We start from the raw sequence: 16,291 nt of genomic DNA on the forward strand, positions 1-16,291 counted from the left end.
TGCACTTCAGATTCTCTTAATGGTCTTGGCATTGCTATTGGCGCATTGCCACTTGTGTAATTCTTGAAGTATTCCGGCACTTCTCGAAGATCGACCTCTGATGGTGTTGAACTAGCCTAACATGTGCCATGTATACTGGGTGGCATAGTTTCATTTACCAATTTGTTAGGCTCTTTTTGACTTTCTTTTTCTGAAGTCTCCTGATGGAGCTTCATCTGCACATGTGGCTTATATTTTCGAAACTTTTTACGTTGGGAACTATGGGGTAACTTTTCCACTAATAAGGTGTTTCCAAGTAAGGGTTCATTTGCTAAGCATACTCCTTCCAATCCCTCAGGGGACCATTCAAGAGGCGGTGGCTCTGATTTTGAGGGAGCTAGCTTTGCAAGGTACAATTCGATGATCCTTGTTTGGACTTGTTCGAATTCATTGAAGTGTTTGGCTTTGTCTTTTCTATGATTTCCTCCTTCAGCTTTCTTGCGGGATCTTCTGCTGTTATTCAACTTTGGAGGTTCAACTTTTGGGAGTTCAACTGCCATTAGGGCATGCAGAATGGCTAAGTCATTATCAAAGATTTGATCTTCAATTTTAGCATTTATAGCCTCTATTTCAAGGTCCCAAGGAAAATCTGAGTCATCATTGTATGGGTACATTCTTCAGGTTCATTATCCCACTCGAGGTCAACCATAAAGAATGGCATCTCTAGATCGATTGGTTCTTCATGTGTGAGTGGAGGATCGACTTGTAGCACCTTAGCATCTATCTATGAGAAGATGGGGTCTAATGAATGGCAGTTGTCGATGGTTGCCAATGTTTGTGTCCAGTTATTGACATTTCTTTGTGAATTGCCTGCTATGGCATGCTATTGCAAGGGAGCTGATTTGCTTGAGATTATCATTGAAGATGTGTCATCCAACGCTCTAAGCACATTTGGTTTTATAGCTCCTATCCCCACATTCACCCTTACTGCGGTGTCGCGATTCTGGATTGTTAGTCAATCAGTTCCGTAGTCATGGAGGACTGATGCTTCCCGTAACTAAGGATGTCCCAGTAAGATTTGATGGGATTTTTTGGGGAGATCCAAGATTTGGAATTGAAGGGAAAAGCGGACTCTTGCGATCTTTGTGGACACACCATTTACTATTCCCAAGGGTTTAGCTCGTGAATCATTGGCAAGGCGTATGTTGAAATTAGCCTTTTGCATTGGTAGGAGACCCCATTCTTCATAGAGCTCCTTTGATAGGACATTTACACCTGCTCCACCATCCACTATGGCTTGGACTTCATTATATGCCTTGTGGATCAAAGGCACAGTAATGTTGCATATGTCATCTCTCTCACCCATCTGCACAAGGATATCTTCAATGTCGTTCATAGGTGGAGGGAGATTTGCGAGTTCAATCCATCCTTTGAAACTCTCCCAGAGATCGGGACAATTCTGTAGGAGGATTCCAATGGGAATTGACATAGGGCAACTCAGGATGCTAGAGAGTGCGGCTCCTTCAAGTTGACGTGGCAGTATATTATGTTGCGGAGTTTGTTGTTGGAACAGAGGCTCGAGTACAGTATCAATACTTTGTGGGGCCAAGTCATGGATTGGGTCTTGAGCTTGTTTCTCAGCCTCAAATTGAGCTTGTTTCTCAGTCTCAAATTGAGCTTGTTTCTCAGTCTCAAATTGAGCTTGTTCCTTTTGTACCCATTGTTGAAGTGCCTGAAAGCGAGCCTTCTCCACCTCTGCATTTGGGTATGGAGCTTCCTTTATTTGAGGCTTGGGAGTTGTGTAAGAAAACAATACAACGTCTGTGCTCAATAGACAACAAGATCTCGTACACAAGAGAGAAAAATAGATAGTATGGAGAATCAAAAATTTGATTACTGTAGAACTGATACAATAGATGGCGCTGCCTCCCAGCCATGCGCTCCTGTGAAAGAAGCTTCGATGGTGAGCTAGAAGCAGTAGAGGACGAAGGTTGGATGCTAAGGAATCAGGGTTGCTGTAGCCAGTGATGAAATGGGCTTCATGGGCTCGCTCTTATATAGCCACCAGTCGTAGTCGGTTAGACCCAATTTGGTGACCGACCCAGTATGCCCAAAACGGCCAAGGTCCCAAAATAGGCCATCGACCACACGATAGAACTGATGCACAAAATAGAGCAACAACCATCCGAGATCATCTGGGACTCCAAACGGGCCCCACAACCTGAGAGTGGGCTGCCCTAAGAATTGCTCCATCTACCCTCAGTGCGGTCAGCCAAGGGATGCCTTTTCGCACTTGCATGTAGCCTAGTTGGCAGTGTGCCAACTCTGTCCAGCCATCAGGCCACACGTGGCCCCCATCTGGTGTCCAAACCAAGACCTACCGGATAACCGAGCTACTCAAATGCCTTCTTCTCATATGGGGGACTTACAAGTAGAGTTATCTAGTTCCCGCGTAGTTACACAAGAGTGGAGCATTGATATCTAACACCCCCCCTCAATGTCCACCCGCAAGTGAACTTACTTTTTCATCCCAATGCCAAGTCGATGAAGATGCCTCTCCAACAAGTCTCTTCCAAGAAACTTCGTGAAGATGTCCGTAGCATTCTTTGTAGTTGGACAGTACACCAAGTCGACCTTTCCATCCATGATGAGCTCACGTACAAAGTGATATTGAATGTCAATGTGTTTTGTGTGAGCGTGGAACACAGGGTTCTTTGCAATTGCCATGCAGCTCTAATTGTCACATGATAACTGCGTAGGCTTGTTCTGCACTGCACCCATGTCCCCCAAAATCCTCCTCAACCACACTACCTCACAGCATGCTGATTTGTACTCAGCCTCGGTAGAAGAAAGAGCAACTGTAGGTTGCTTCTTGCTGACCCATGACATAGCTCCAGATCCAAGTGAGAAACAGTAACCTGTCACTGATCTCTTGATCCGATCAAGATGTTGCCCTTGGTATAGGTGATGCCATAATCAAGTGTGCCTTTGATTTCTGTCAGCACCTGCATCCCTGCCCTCCAATGGTTCGCTCGGGGCTTATTGGAAAACTTGCTTAGTACACCAGTCGCAAAGCTGATGTCCGGCTGCGTGTTGCACAAGTAAATCAAACTGCCCACAAGTCTTCTGTACTTTGCTTCGTCCACTAGTGGTGATGAATCCTCGTTTGAGAGCCTCACGTCAACCTCCATAGGGGTACCAATTGTCTTGCGCTCAGCCATGCCAAGTGCCTTCAGTATCTCTCTAGCATACTTCAGTTGTGAAATGAAGATCTATTTCGGCTCTTGCCAAACTTTAATCCCCAAACAGAAATGCATCAGTTCGAGGTCTGTCATTTCAAACTCTCTTCCTAGTAAATGCTTTGTCTACGAGATCTTCTCTTCATGGTTGCCTATTATGACAAGGTCGTTCACATAAAGAACCACGATCATACACCTGCCTCCTCTGAAGATATACAAATTTGCATCAGATGGGCTCCTCCTGAACCGGTTTTGTAGAAAGTAGGCATCAATCTGCTGGTACCACGCTCGTGGGGCCTGTTTTAGCCCATAAAGTGCCTTCTTCAGTTTACAGACTTTACCTTCTGAACCGGGGATCACAAAACCTAGTGGTTGTTAAACGTATACCTCCTCCTTGAGATCTCCATTCAGAAAGGTGGATTTTACATCCATCTAAAACATGGGCCCACTTCCCTAGGCAGCTAAAGCCAAAACACTGCGAATTGTGGTTAGTCGAGTTGTGGGAGCAAAAATATCTTGATAATTAAAACCATGTACCTGTGCGAATCCTTTTGCCACAAGCCGAGCCTTGTACTTATCCAACGTGCCGTCGGACTTGTACTTGGTCTTGTACACCCACTTGGTGCTGATTACCTTGCATTTTGGTGGACGATCCACAAGGTCCCAAGTGTTGTTCTTCATTATGGAGCCATACTCTGACTGCATAGCCTCCATCCACCTATCATCACCCTGTGCCTCTTTAAGACACTTGGGTTCATCAGCACGGATCACCTCTGTCATCAAAGCGTAGTTGACCAAGTGTTCCTACACCCTCCTTTGCTCCTCTAATCTCTTGGAGCGGTGGTGCTCGGATGGTTCCTCCTCAATGGCTGGAGGTTCTCTGCCATCCAAAAGCTACTTTACCCAATTCAGAAATGGCCATTGCCATTGTGGTTCTGCAGGCTCGTCTTCCTCTTCTTTATCTTGAATCCTCCCAAGCACCATTGGGGGAGTTCGGTCTACTGTTGGTGGTTGTATTGGATGGATATCCTGGTCCTGGTTGTCTGGGAAGGAAGCATCCTCCTCCAATTGATGCGGCTATTCTGAGAAGACCACATCGCGACTTACTATTACCTTCTTGGTAATAGGGTTATAGAGATGGTAACCCTTCGCCTCTTCACTGTAGCCCAAGAAAATACACTTCCGGCTCTTCGGTTCCCATTTGGTCCTGTTAGCATCAGGGACATGCACAAAACAGTCATATCCAAAAACTTTGAAATGTGCAGCTGAAGGTTTCTTACCAAAAAAGGCCTGCAGTGGAGTCATCCTGCCGTTTACAGCCTTCGTGTAGCTACATTGAGAATGTAAACTACCGTGTTACATGCTTCAGCCTAGAAAGTCTTTGGCAAATCTTTCCTTTTCATCATACTCCGGCCCATTTTGTAGATGACGCGCATCTTGCATTCTGCTACTCCATTTTGCTGTGATGTATGTGGTGGGGGTTTCTGCCTCTTGATCCCGTGACTTTTGCAGTAACTTTCGAATTTAGTTGACGTGAACTCTCCACCTCTGTGTGATCTCAATTTCTTCACCTTCCTCCCCGTTTCTTTCTCGACCATTACATGCCATTCCTTGAACTTACTAAAAGCCTCGTCTTTAGTCTTCAGGAAGTATATCCATATCCTTCTACTGTAGTCGTCGATCAGTGTCATGAAGTAGTAGGAACCACCCAAAGCTTCTGTTTCCATCTTTCCATAGAGGTCCGTGTGAACGAGCTCTAGAGGAGCCTTTGCCCTACTGGCCTTTTTAGGAGCATTACAATTCTGTTTATTCTTCCATGGGTGGCACATTCGACACAAAATCCTCAACTGTCCTAGCATGGTTTGCCAATCGGTGTAGATAGGGCAAGAGACTTGAGTGGAGAACTGTATCCATGCGATTTCCCCCATAAAAGTCGGTGGGACAATGTATGTGTTTGTGGGATTTTGATTCTTCTCTGCATTGTCATCCATAAACAACATTTCCAAAGGGTCAAAGTATTGCCAGTCAACGTTGGCCAAGCACTTCCCAAATTTGGGCTTCGCATGCCCCTGTCCTCTTCCTACATTCGTGGCCTTTGTGGTACATTTATCTTGGCTATACTCAAACACAAAGAAGGGTGTGTAGCTAGTGGCTTGGCGACATTCTCCCTTTAGTAGGCCCAACAATCTCTGCAGATTGTACTGTTGTACCAAGCTCCAAATAGCCACATCAAACTGCCTCCCCACCAACTAGTGAATGGACTCATGAAGAAGGAGATTGATGAAGGAATGGGAGAAGATGCACGATGAAAGCCATACAGCTGTAGGAGAGCCTTGGGGCTTCATGTTTATTGGTGGGAGATCTTCAAGGAAAGGGAGAAAATAATCTGTAGCAATGTTGTATTCTGAGTGTTGCATGGAGGACCATCGTTCTTCACATCAAACCTTGGCCTAAGGTCTTCAAAGCAGGCCTCCATCATCTGCCATTGATGGATACACTTTGTAATGGACAATGAGGTCACTACACCACATTTTTAATGGGCAAGGAAGGCATTCATTTTCCCAAGTACTATATGTCCTTAGACATTATTAATTATCTACCCTTACACATAGGATTCTCTTCAAGAAAATCACGTATTCCTCATAAAATATAAAAAAACTAGGGAATTCCAACTCCATTGGTGGATTAGGAGGCATAATAAATACTCCGCTCATAATGGTCTTACCACCTTAGATATATTATTTGCCCTCGAAAAGATATGTGGCTTATTGGGCAGTGTGTAGTCTCAAAGATAGGTAATGGGTAGTGTGTAGTGGTACAGCACACCCCATCCCGCCATGGTGCATTTGGATATCAGCAATCCATCATCATCATATTGGGTGATACACATCATTTATGAAGCATGTATATGGCACTGGTACTAGCTAGGTGGCACCATTGATAATAATAATTTCATATCAACCATGTGTGGTACTTTCACCATTGTGGCCTTTTTCACCATGGGTATCATGGTGCCCCAATATTCCTATGCCCATATATGGCATACAATATATAGAATGAGTGTTCCAATAATCCTAATGGATGCAATAACATCCTCAAATCTATATTTGCCAAACCTTTTCAATTACTACACAAAAAATATACAAAAATCAATCACACTTCAAGTCTCTAACCTTTCTTCCATTGAGGTCACTAGCAAAGATGAGGCCAAAGCAAGACCAATTAGGTCCTATCCAGTGGTTGTCAAGCTGTTCAGCTCAAATTCAGACTACACAGATACACCATAGTAAGACCACTACTGTGAAACAAGACTAGATATAAGAGTGTACATATCTTGCACATGCGATATACTCAACCAACCTTGATTGCCGATAGCTACATAGAGTTTGTGAGCACGATTATACCGCTTGACGAATCCAAGGGAATGGTCCAAGCTTTTAGACCAGTCTTCTGCATGAATATCTCTGACTGTGTATGCATATGATTGGACTCATGAGCTATAATCCGTATCGTGTCTGTCGTCAGAGCCATGGAGCTTGTCTCACACTTTTTGTGGATCTGACAAACACTCATATCTCAAAGCTGGCTCCTTCATACTAAATAATGTTTCCACTAAACGACATCAGTGAGTGTAGAAAAAAGGAACTGGGATCTGAGCTCTCCAAAAACAACCAATCCCTCCTATACAAAACTCGCCAAGTGCAAGCGAAGTCTCCTGCACGTTCCAAAGTGAAGAGCTCTAGTGCCTATGCAAAATTCAAAACTGAGAGTCGATAGAGAAAAATGGCAATACTTTCGTGGGCATAAGGCTCAAAGATCTCGTGAGAGCCCTTACCTGGTTCAGGTCCAACTCCCCGAAGTCTACTGCCATCCCAGGAGCATTGCTAATGCAGGTTCGTTGAATAGTGGACTGGCAAAAGTCAAATAGTGGGCTCCTAAAGATCTTTACATAGAATCTAGGAGAACTCTACGTGAATGTCTGGCATGCCAAGCAAAGTAATGCCCATTCCTCCAACTAGTGAATGGACTCGTGAAGTAGGAGATTGATGAAGGAATGGGAGAAGATGCATGATGAAAGCCATATGGCTATAGGAGAGCCTTGGGCATTCATGTTTATTGGTGGGAGGTCTTCAAGGAAAGGGAGAAAATAATCTGTAGCAATGTTGTATTCTGAGTGTTGCATGGAGGACCATCATCCTTCACATCAAACCTTGGCCTAAGGTCTTCAAAGCAGGCCTCCATCATTTGCCATTGATGGATACACTTCATAATGGACAATGCGGTCACTACACCACATTTTTAATGGGCAAGGAAGGCATTCATTTTCCCAAGTACTATATGTCCTTGGACATTATTAATTATCTATCCTTACACATAGGATTCTCTTCAAGAAAATCATGTATTCCTCATAAAATATAAAAAACTAGGGAATTCCAACTCCATTGGTGGATTAGGAGGCATAATAAATACTCCCCTCATAATGGTCTTACCACCTTAGATATATTATTTGCCCTAAAAAAGATATGTGGCTTATTGGGCAGTGTGTAGTCTCAAAGATAAGTGGCTAAATGGGTAGTGTGTAGTGGTACCACACTAGGTATACGGTACTGGTACTAGCTAGGTGGCACCATTGATAATAATAAATTCATATCAGCCATGTATGGTACTTTCACCATTGTGGCCTTTTTCACCATGGGTATCATGGTGCCCCAATATTCCTATGCCCATATATGGCATACAATATATAGAATGAGTGTTCCAATAATCCTAATGGATGCAATAACGTCCTCAAATTTATATTTTCCAAACCTTTTCAATTACTTGCAAAAAATATACAAAAATCAATCACACTTTTAGTCTTAAACCTTTCTTCCATTGGGGTCACTAGCAAAGATGAGGCCAGAGCAAGACCAATTAGGTCCTATACATAGTCCCCCTACAATGGATCTACAAAAATCCCCAAGGGGATGTGTGTGTGTGTTTGTGTGTGTGTATTAGAGAGAGAGAGAGAGAGAGGTACCTTGATAGCTCACTCACAAAGTGAGTATCATGGGGGGGGGGGTATATAGGCAAGGCGCGGTTGCTTTTCCCAAAAGCATGTTTGTTTAAGATTTTTTTTTTTGGATCTTTTTAAGGAAAATTTTTTTTAAAGGGGCCATGTTTGGCGCCCATAGGAGGGCGCTGGCACCCTCCTCTCAGCGCCAAACATGGCCCCTTTTTTAAAAATTTTCCTTTAAAAGAATGGCTTTTAAAAATAAATTTTTTGAAAATAACCAAAAAAAGGGTGAAGTTGGCACCCAGAGGAGGGCACCGGTGCCCTCCTCTGGGCACCAACTTCACTCACTAATTTTTTTTAATTTTTTAAATAAAAATAACCACAAAAATGGCAAAGTTAGCACCCATAGGAGGGCGCTTTGCCCTTGTTTTGGTTATTTTCATAAATTAAAAAAATCAAAAAAGTCACACAATGAAAAAATTTGCATAATTGTTTACCTCCTAGCAAAGAGGGTCCTTTTTGAGGGCCTTTCACTACAAATTCAACCGATGTCAGGTGCCCTCCTCTGGGCGCCAACTTCATCCTTTTTTTTAATCTTTTTTTTTTAATTTTTAAATAAAAATAACAAAAATATCACAAAGTTGGCGCCCACAGGAATTTGTGAGTAGATCTAGTTATGCCGTCGATTTTCCTTCAAAAAGTTAAAAAATTGGAGTTGGTATGCAAAAGTTATGGCTGTTTTACTGTTTGGCAAAAATTCTATATAATTTTTACTAGTTTTCATGCTTTTCTAAAGGCTTGCTTGCCTTTCACACGAATCATCTACACTTTCTAATTGTTGAAAAATTGTGATTGCTATGCCAAGAGCCAAGATGCTCCATTTTTGGGGGGTTTTAAAAGCTTTTTTTGTCTTTTGGGGTGCAGGTGGGGGGTATAGCTGTTTTCTAAATTATTTGACAACAAACAAAATTTAAAAAATGGCATCTTCACCCTTACACCTATTCTTGCATTAAATACTCATTGAATGCTATTTGTCAAACATCAACTATATAAAGACCCCCTACCCCCCCCACCTCTCTCTCAAGCTCTCATTCTCTCTCAACTCCTCCTCCATACCCTAGCTCTCTCTCTCTCTCTCTCTCTCTCTCTCTCTCTCTCTCTCTCTCTCTCTCAAATCCTGCTTAAAATGGACGACCCAACTAGTGCAGGGTCTAGCAACCTCAACGAAGTGCAGATCTATTTGAGCTCCCTCTCGTTAAAGCCAATGATATGATATGCAAATGGCGGAACCATTGTGCTAAGTGATGATGACCCCGTGATAGGCAAGGGCATTCGTGTGATGGCCATCACACATGTAAATGGCTGCCTTCAAACTACGCAAGCGGAAGCCATTTAGGAGAGTGGATTGGGACAGTTGTACATGCTAAACATGGAGTTGTCACATGACTATGTGCTGGAGAGAGGAAAGAGTGCACCTGCCCATGCTCCACCCACAATAGATCTCACCCAAAGACCAACCAATTTGAGGCAGAGACCATGCGAGTTGGACCCATCATTCTGAGCACGAGGGAAGGTAGCCATTGCACAAGCTACACCCACAATAGATCTCACAACTAGCCCAGGAAGCCCGAGCTTGAGGCCGAGTTCAAGCCATGTTGAACAACCATTAGGAGGCCATGGCACGGTACTAATTGATGATGACAATGATACAGTAGCCACAATGGAGGGTCCTCAAGCAATCATTGGCATGTCACCGTACATCAGGTCTTCTGGGGGATGTCATCGACTGCTTCATCAACTGTTGCACAATGCAACCACAGTGGAGAAGTTGATGGAAGTTTCGATAATGTACAACGGGAACGTTGCGTTCGAACTGCTGCCCACGCCACATGGAGTGAGTGCAATGGACGGCATGGAACAAAAGTATGATGCCATTGCTACGAAACCAATGTTGACATCAATGACATTTCCTCACAAAGTTCATCACAGTAGGTGTGTGGGGGAACTAGAGTGTACAAACCCCCTTTGCTCTGGCAAGTCGATTAATGGATTGTCGAACAACACTTTGACTATGTCTCTTTGATTGCATGTTATAATCTTCTCTCGTCTGGTGTAGGAAAAATAAACAACAACGTTCTAACTGTTGGAATGTCTACTACTAGCTTGGTAACCTTGGCCTGTTTCGTTTGCAAAAGGTCCCCCATTCTTTTGAAGCAAAGCAAATGTGTGGCATACTATGTGATGGTGTGGCCCAAAATGACAAGATTCTTTTCCCACATGGGCACACATAATCATGAGGTGCAAAGAGGTACCTGTAGAGCCCACGTAAAAGAACTTAGGTGCACGGTTGAAGAGATAGTGAAGGACTTTAGTGCAGCAGGTCCCAGACACCTGCAAATGGTAGTCGTAAAAAAAATAGTTTCAAGTTCCCTCATCTGCAACCCGGGCATCTCCCTTATGGATAATGAGTTGATAGCAATGCTTGAGGAGTTGGAGCCTCTTGTCCAAAGGCATAGGTAAACCATACAGGGCCAACCCAATGGCAACTACATGCAAATGTGTTTTCTTTGCATTCTTAGAAGCAACATAACGTGTAGTCAAATGGACAACCTGGCTCAGGTTCAAGCATATGGTACGTGGTGCTCATGCTGAAAGTGATGAAGGCATGGAGTCCAGGCTCTTGAATCTGAAGCAAAGATGTGCTTACAGATTTTTCCATGGGATCCTCTTCCCTAGTCAAGCAGTCGATGATGAAAGCAGATGCTTTATCTTCAAGATGTCGACAACAGGGCCTCCTTCGAGAGGAGATCTGGTGAACCACATGCGCCGCACTGGTGGTGGAGATCTACAAAATAGTTGGATATGTTTTGACCATCTACGGTGCATATGTGGGTGGACAATGATGGTTGCTCACGTATATGATCCTAGGTAAGGCAAATGCTAGTATTCCTACATTCCCTCCAACACTGAAAGAATGATGCTTATGTTTAACTTTAGTTGTATGATGCAGCATCCAAGAATTGATGACTGTTGCCGTGTTCGAGATGATGAAAGAAGAGGACACTGAGGCTCATATCATTTTTTGGTCAAAGCTAAATGATGTCATGGGAAGTGTGGGCACCCCACTATGGACTTTAAAGGCTTCATGGTAGATGAGGCTGGCGTGAACTGGAGAGCAGTATAAATAGTCTTCAATAATGAACCAAAGGATGTGATGCATGGTCGGGAAAGGTCTTGCCTTTTCCATTGGGAGCAAAGCCTATAGATGCACACCTCCCAATACATGCATAGGAGCTTCCAAGACGAGCACAAATGCCTGTGCTGATTGTGGAGGTGTGCATCGACAAAGGAGGATACAACCACACAGCAAAGGTACATTCGGGCTTGATGGGCCACAAGGAAGGTTTCTGATTTGAACATCCCTGTGATGGATTATTGGCGGAGTTGGTGGCATGTTCGATATACGTGTTGGCAAAAGCACTTTGTTGGTGTGAGTATCCATTCACAAATACAAAATTTTATTTTCCCACAAAATTTTGCAAACGAACCACTTATTGTACTTCACTCTTGATAGGACGCGGAGGACATATCGCACATGCCCATGACAAATCTTGTTGAGCCTATGCAAGTTAGCTGGCTACCGAAAGATTCAAGGGGATGTTGAATCTGTACGATGCATGTGTCAGTGACTTGGCTAATGTGTTGTTGCAAAGCACCAAGAGACATGCATTCATTGAAGGGAAGTACCACGGTGCCGGCCCTAGTGCAGAGAACCTTGCGAGGTGAGCTCAGCAAGGGAAAAGGCCAACCCCAGCAGCAGCATCGAGGATGGTGGAGGGTGTCACAAGTGGCACTCCTTTGCATCAAGAGCCTGAATTTAGGGGTGACAACATAACAGTGGCTTGTAAAGCACAAAAGCATCAATAAGGTGACAATAGAGGAGGAAAATGCCACTCATAGGCCAAATCTTGTGGCAACAAACTAGCCTCGCAAGAAAGGAGCAAGACAAAACTTTGAAAGCGCAACAAAACAAGTGGAAATGGAGCCCACGATGGTCGATACATCTTTGGAGAAGGTGATGTAGACTGAATTTCACAATACCATATGGACAATTAGAAGGATTCCACCGTGTAGCAGAGTGCAATATCAATGATGGCTAGGGGCACGATAGGGGAAGTGCAAGAAAAATATCAAGAACACAGTAGTAAGAGTGCCAGCTCCATCCTTTTGGGGGATGATTGAGTGGTCCACCTCGCAAGGGAAACCAAGCAATCAATCAAGCTCGCAAAGGCAATACATGTGGTTCTGCAATGACCACATGGACCATACTTGGAATATATGCTCCTCGATAAAAAATTCCTCGGCCAGAGTTCCGCAACTATGGCCAGTAGCTCGTGGAACAAATCTCACTGAGAATGAGATAAACTCCCTAGAGACGGGAGGATTTGTTCTACAGAAGGCCCTGATAGAGTGTCATTTGAATGCATCTACACCAAGATATCGACCGGGAGTCTCAGAAGCTACAGCTCTATAAGGATAAATTTCACCCTTGCTCTAGAAGCAACAGTAAAGGACCACATAGTATTGAAAGCCTTGAAACATGAATTTTTCAAGATAGAGACTGAAAACTTTAGAGTGATGGGGGAAAGTTATAATCTTGACGTTGCCAAGAACTCAGTATGTAGTTGTTGGGATTTCATGGATCAAGTGATGGAGGGGAAGCCATTCCTTGCATCATGCAAGCATTTGTATTTTGTGTACCTCCGCGTGTTGGGGATGGATGCCAATGCGAACATGTTCATACACCAACCCATGCTTTCATATGACAATTTGCAAGTCATTTTTGGCAACAAGAGAACATTTACCAAAACCCTAAATACGTAGCAAAACCATTTATTAACTTTTTTTCCTTGGAACATAATTCCAGACACAATTATGTATCGTACACCAATATCATGGAGAAATTTGGAGTATTGTGTCCTTTGTAATGTTGGGTTCAATTCACCAAAAAAATGTGTGATTAGCATGGACTTGAATTCATTGCTTGTTCGTCTTTCGTAGAAGTATTGTTGTTCTTAATGGTTTCTTCTTCTTACACAAAACTGGAGCACAAACCTTAAACCATCATTGTTAATTGGCCAATGATTGCAAAACCCCATCATGCAAAAATAGAATGCAAGGCTTTTGAGTTTACAAAGCACATGCCTGTACAATTGCTAAAGACCAGAGAGAGAGAGACACACAGAGAGAGGGAGAGAGAGAGAGAGAGAGAGAGAGAGAGAGAGAGAGAGAGAGAGAGAGAGAGGGAGGGAGGGAGGGAGAGAAAGAGGGAGGGAGGAAGGGGGGTGAGAGAGTTATATGCATTCGCGCACGCACACACACACACAGAGGGAGGGAGGGAGGGAGGGAGGGGGAGAGAGAGAGAGAGAGAGAGAGAGAGAGAGAGAGAGAGAGAGAGAGCAGTTTTAATGTGGTAGGAACAATCCCAAGATGCCTCAAAGGCATATCCCACGATCCAAGTGTTGAACCAGGTGGACTCAACCTTGAATAGTTCAGAGAGATGTCACAGAGAGAGAGAGAGAGAGAGAGAGAGAGAGAGAGAGAGAGAGAGAGAGAGAGATAGAGACAGGGCGAGAGAGTTTCACACACACACACACAGAGGGTTGCAAGGGACTGAGAGAGAGAGAGAGAGGGGGGGAGGGGGGGAGAGAGAGAGAGAGAGAGAGAGAGAGAGAGAGAGAGAGAGAGAGAGAGAGAGAGAGAGAGACCAGTTTTAATATGGTAGGAACAATCCCAAGATTCCTCAAAGGCATATCCCATGATCCAAGTGTTGGACACAGATGGACTCAACCTTGAATAGTTGAGAGAGATGTCACAAAGAGAGAGAGAGAGAGAGAGAGAGAGAGATCATCTGAATAGTTGAGAGAGATGTCACAACCTTGAATAGTTGAAAGAGATGTCACAAAGAGAGAGAGAGAGAGAGAGAGAGAGAGAGAGAGAGAGAGAGAGAGAGAGAGAGAGAGAAGAGAGAGAGAGATAGAGAGAGAGAGATCATCTAAGAGAGGACTAATTAGAATAGGTGGAATAAGAAATAGTGGGTTGCCAAAAAAACTTGCTCCAAAACTCACTCGAAAAACTCGCTCCTGCACACACTCCTCTCAATACTCAGCAGGTTTATGCTGGCTGTAGGGCTTGGAGCCCGATCTAGAAGTCCTCCTCATGGGACATTTTATGAAAATATGGTCCACCCCACAACCGAAGCATAAAGGGGTGTTTGAATTGTTTACTGTTGTCCCAGATGTGGGTTGGTCATCCTTGAATGGGTAGTATTTAAGAAAGTGATGTCTCTGGCATTTATAATAGGCTATGGTCTGATTGGCAATTGCCTTATACGAACACTCACTAGTTTCCCCATCTAGCACAATGGGCATAATAAAGCATCGGCCTTGCCCATAGGTGAGGGCACTCATTTGTAGGGTGGTTGCCTATACATATTCCACACTACACATTGTCTCACCTCGAAAATAAGTGCAGATTGCTTGGCCCTTCTCTACCTAGCCCAAACCTTGAGCTATTGAGCCACCTGATTTAATAGATCCATGGCTATCTCATCTATTCTCGTGCCCTTAGCCACTTGAGTGGCATCCTTGGCCTCGACAGTGCTAATTGTCTTGCCATTATGAGACACTATAGAAGGATCAACGGGTGATTTTTTCGGTTGTGCTTTATCCTTCATATTGTCATCCAGGAGCATGGTGGTCTTACTACATGGCTTGAAGGATGTGGGATTCAGGGTAAACAAGTGGTCATGTAACTTGACATCCCTTAATCCAATGAGGAATCAAGGCAGAAGCTATTCAGTGCTCATCCTCTCATGCGGTTCACAGAGGGAATTTAGGTGTTTAATCGTGGTGATGTATTCCGATAGGGTTTTGTGTTCCTTTTGCTTAACCTCATACAACTGGTTGATCGGACTCCATTTCGGCCCCATGGGAGGGAATCCCACTATAAAGGCCTTCCTTAATGTTTCCTAGTTGATATTTTCCTCAGCTCCTAGGGACCTGCCTTATCATTGAGGCTAAGCCCGTATACATTCACTTTATCCAAGTCACTAATGTCTCCAAAGGTCTCATAGATTTGCTCAAACCTTTTGATGTGGGAGATGTGATCTCCTTTTCCTAAAAGCTTAGTGGTGAGCTTTGCACTAGGATCCTCATTGCCTCGTCCGTGAGCACTGTGTGTTGGCGCAAGCAGAGGTGCTTGAGGGGCTGGCACTGTACCATAGTTGGGTGGCCCTTGGGGTGGATTATAGAAATTTATCAGTCGGATATGAATTGGGTTCGCTAGTCCTAGCCTCGTGAGACCTGGAGCCAGCATGCATGGTGGGCTCAAGTTTGTTGGCCTCATCGGTATGGGCCTTGCATAAGTATGTTTACGTTAGGCACAGGCCTATAAGATGGGCCGTGGGGAAAGGAGTACCTTCTGGATCTCCTCCCCAAGTTGTATACTGATTTGGACAAGGGACCGTTGGATGTGGTAAGGTATTGGAACTTGGTGGCTAGAACCTAGGTACCCAAGGCTCATACGTCCTCATGAAGGATGGTTCACCCTCATAGAACTGAACATGCAGCCCTATAGGTTCCTCAGCTGAGATGGGTATGGGATTGCTTTGAGCATTACCTAACATGGGTGCTAGTGGGGGCTCTTGCTGTCCTTTAGACACTCTAGTTTTCCTAGCAAAGGGATTGACTAGGCTGGGGTCAAACAAGCCGAACCATCCCATGAGATTGGAGAATGACTCCCTCAAATGTGAGGTTGTAGTGGAAGGGATGGGTGGTTGGGGCATTATCGAGCTGGAGTTAGAAGCCATGGAGGCCCCAAGTTTCGGGTTCAAGCTTTCCCCCATGTCAGCATTGAAATACATAGCGCTCTCATGTACCTCTCTCATTCTCATCCTACAACCTCCTGAGCCCATACGGCTCCAAGGCAAGTGTCATTTGCTAATCCTCATGCTCTCTCCTACATCTCCACTTTCTTAACATAGTACATGAACTGTTAATTGTGGCGGTACTTAACA

Source organism: Dipteris shenzhenensis, chromosome 3 (genome assembly GCF_047967505.1).
Source record: "Dipteris shenzhenensis isolate YYH24624 ecotype China chromosome 3, Dip_SZ_1.0, whole genome shotgun sequence".
Taxonomy (NCBI): domain Eukaryota; kingdom Viridiplantae; phylum Streptophyta; class Polypodiopsida; order Gleicheniales; family Dipteridaceae; genus Dipteris; species Dipteris shenzhenensis.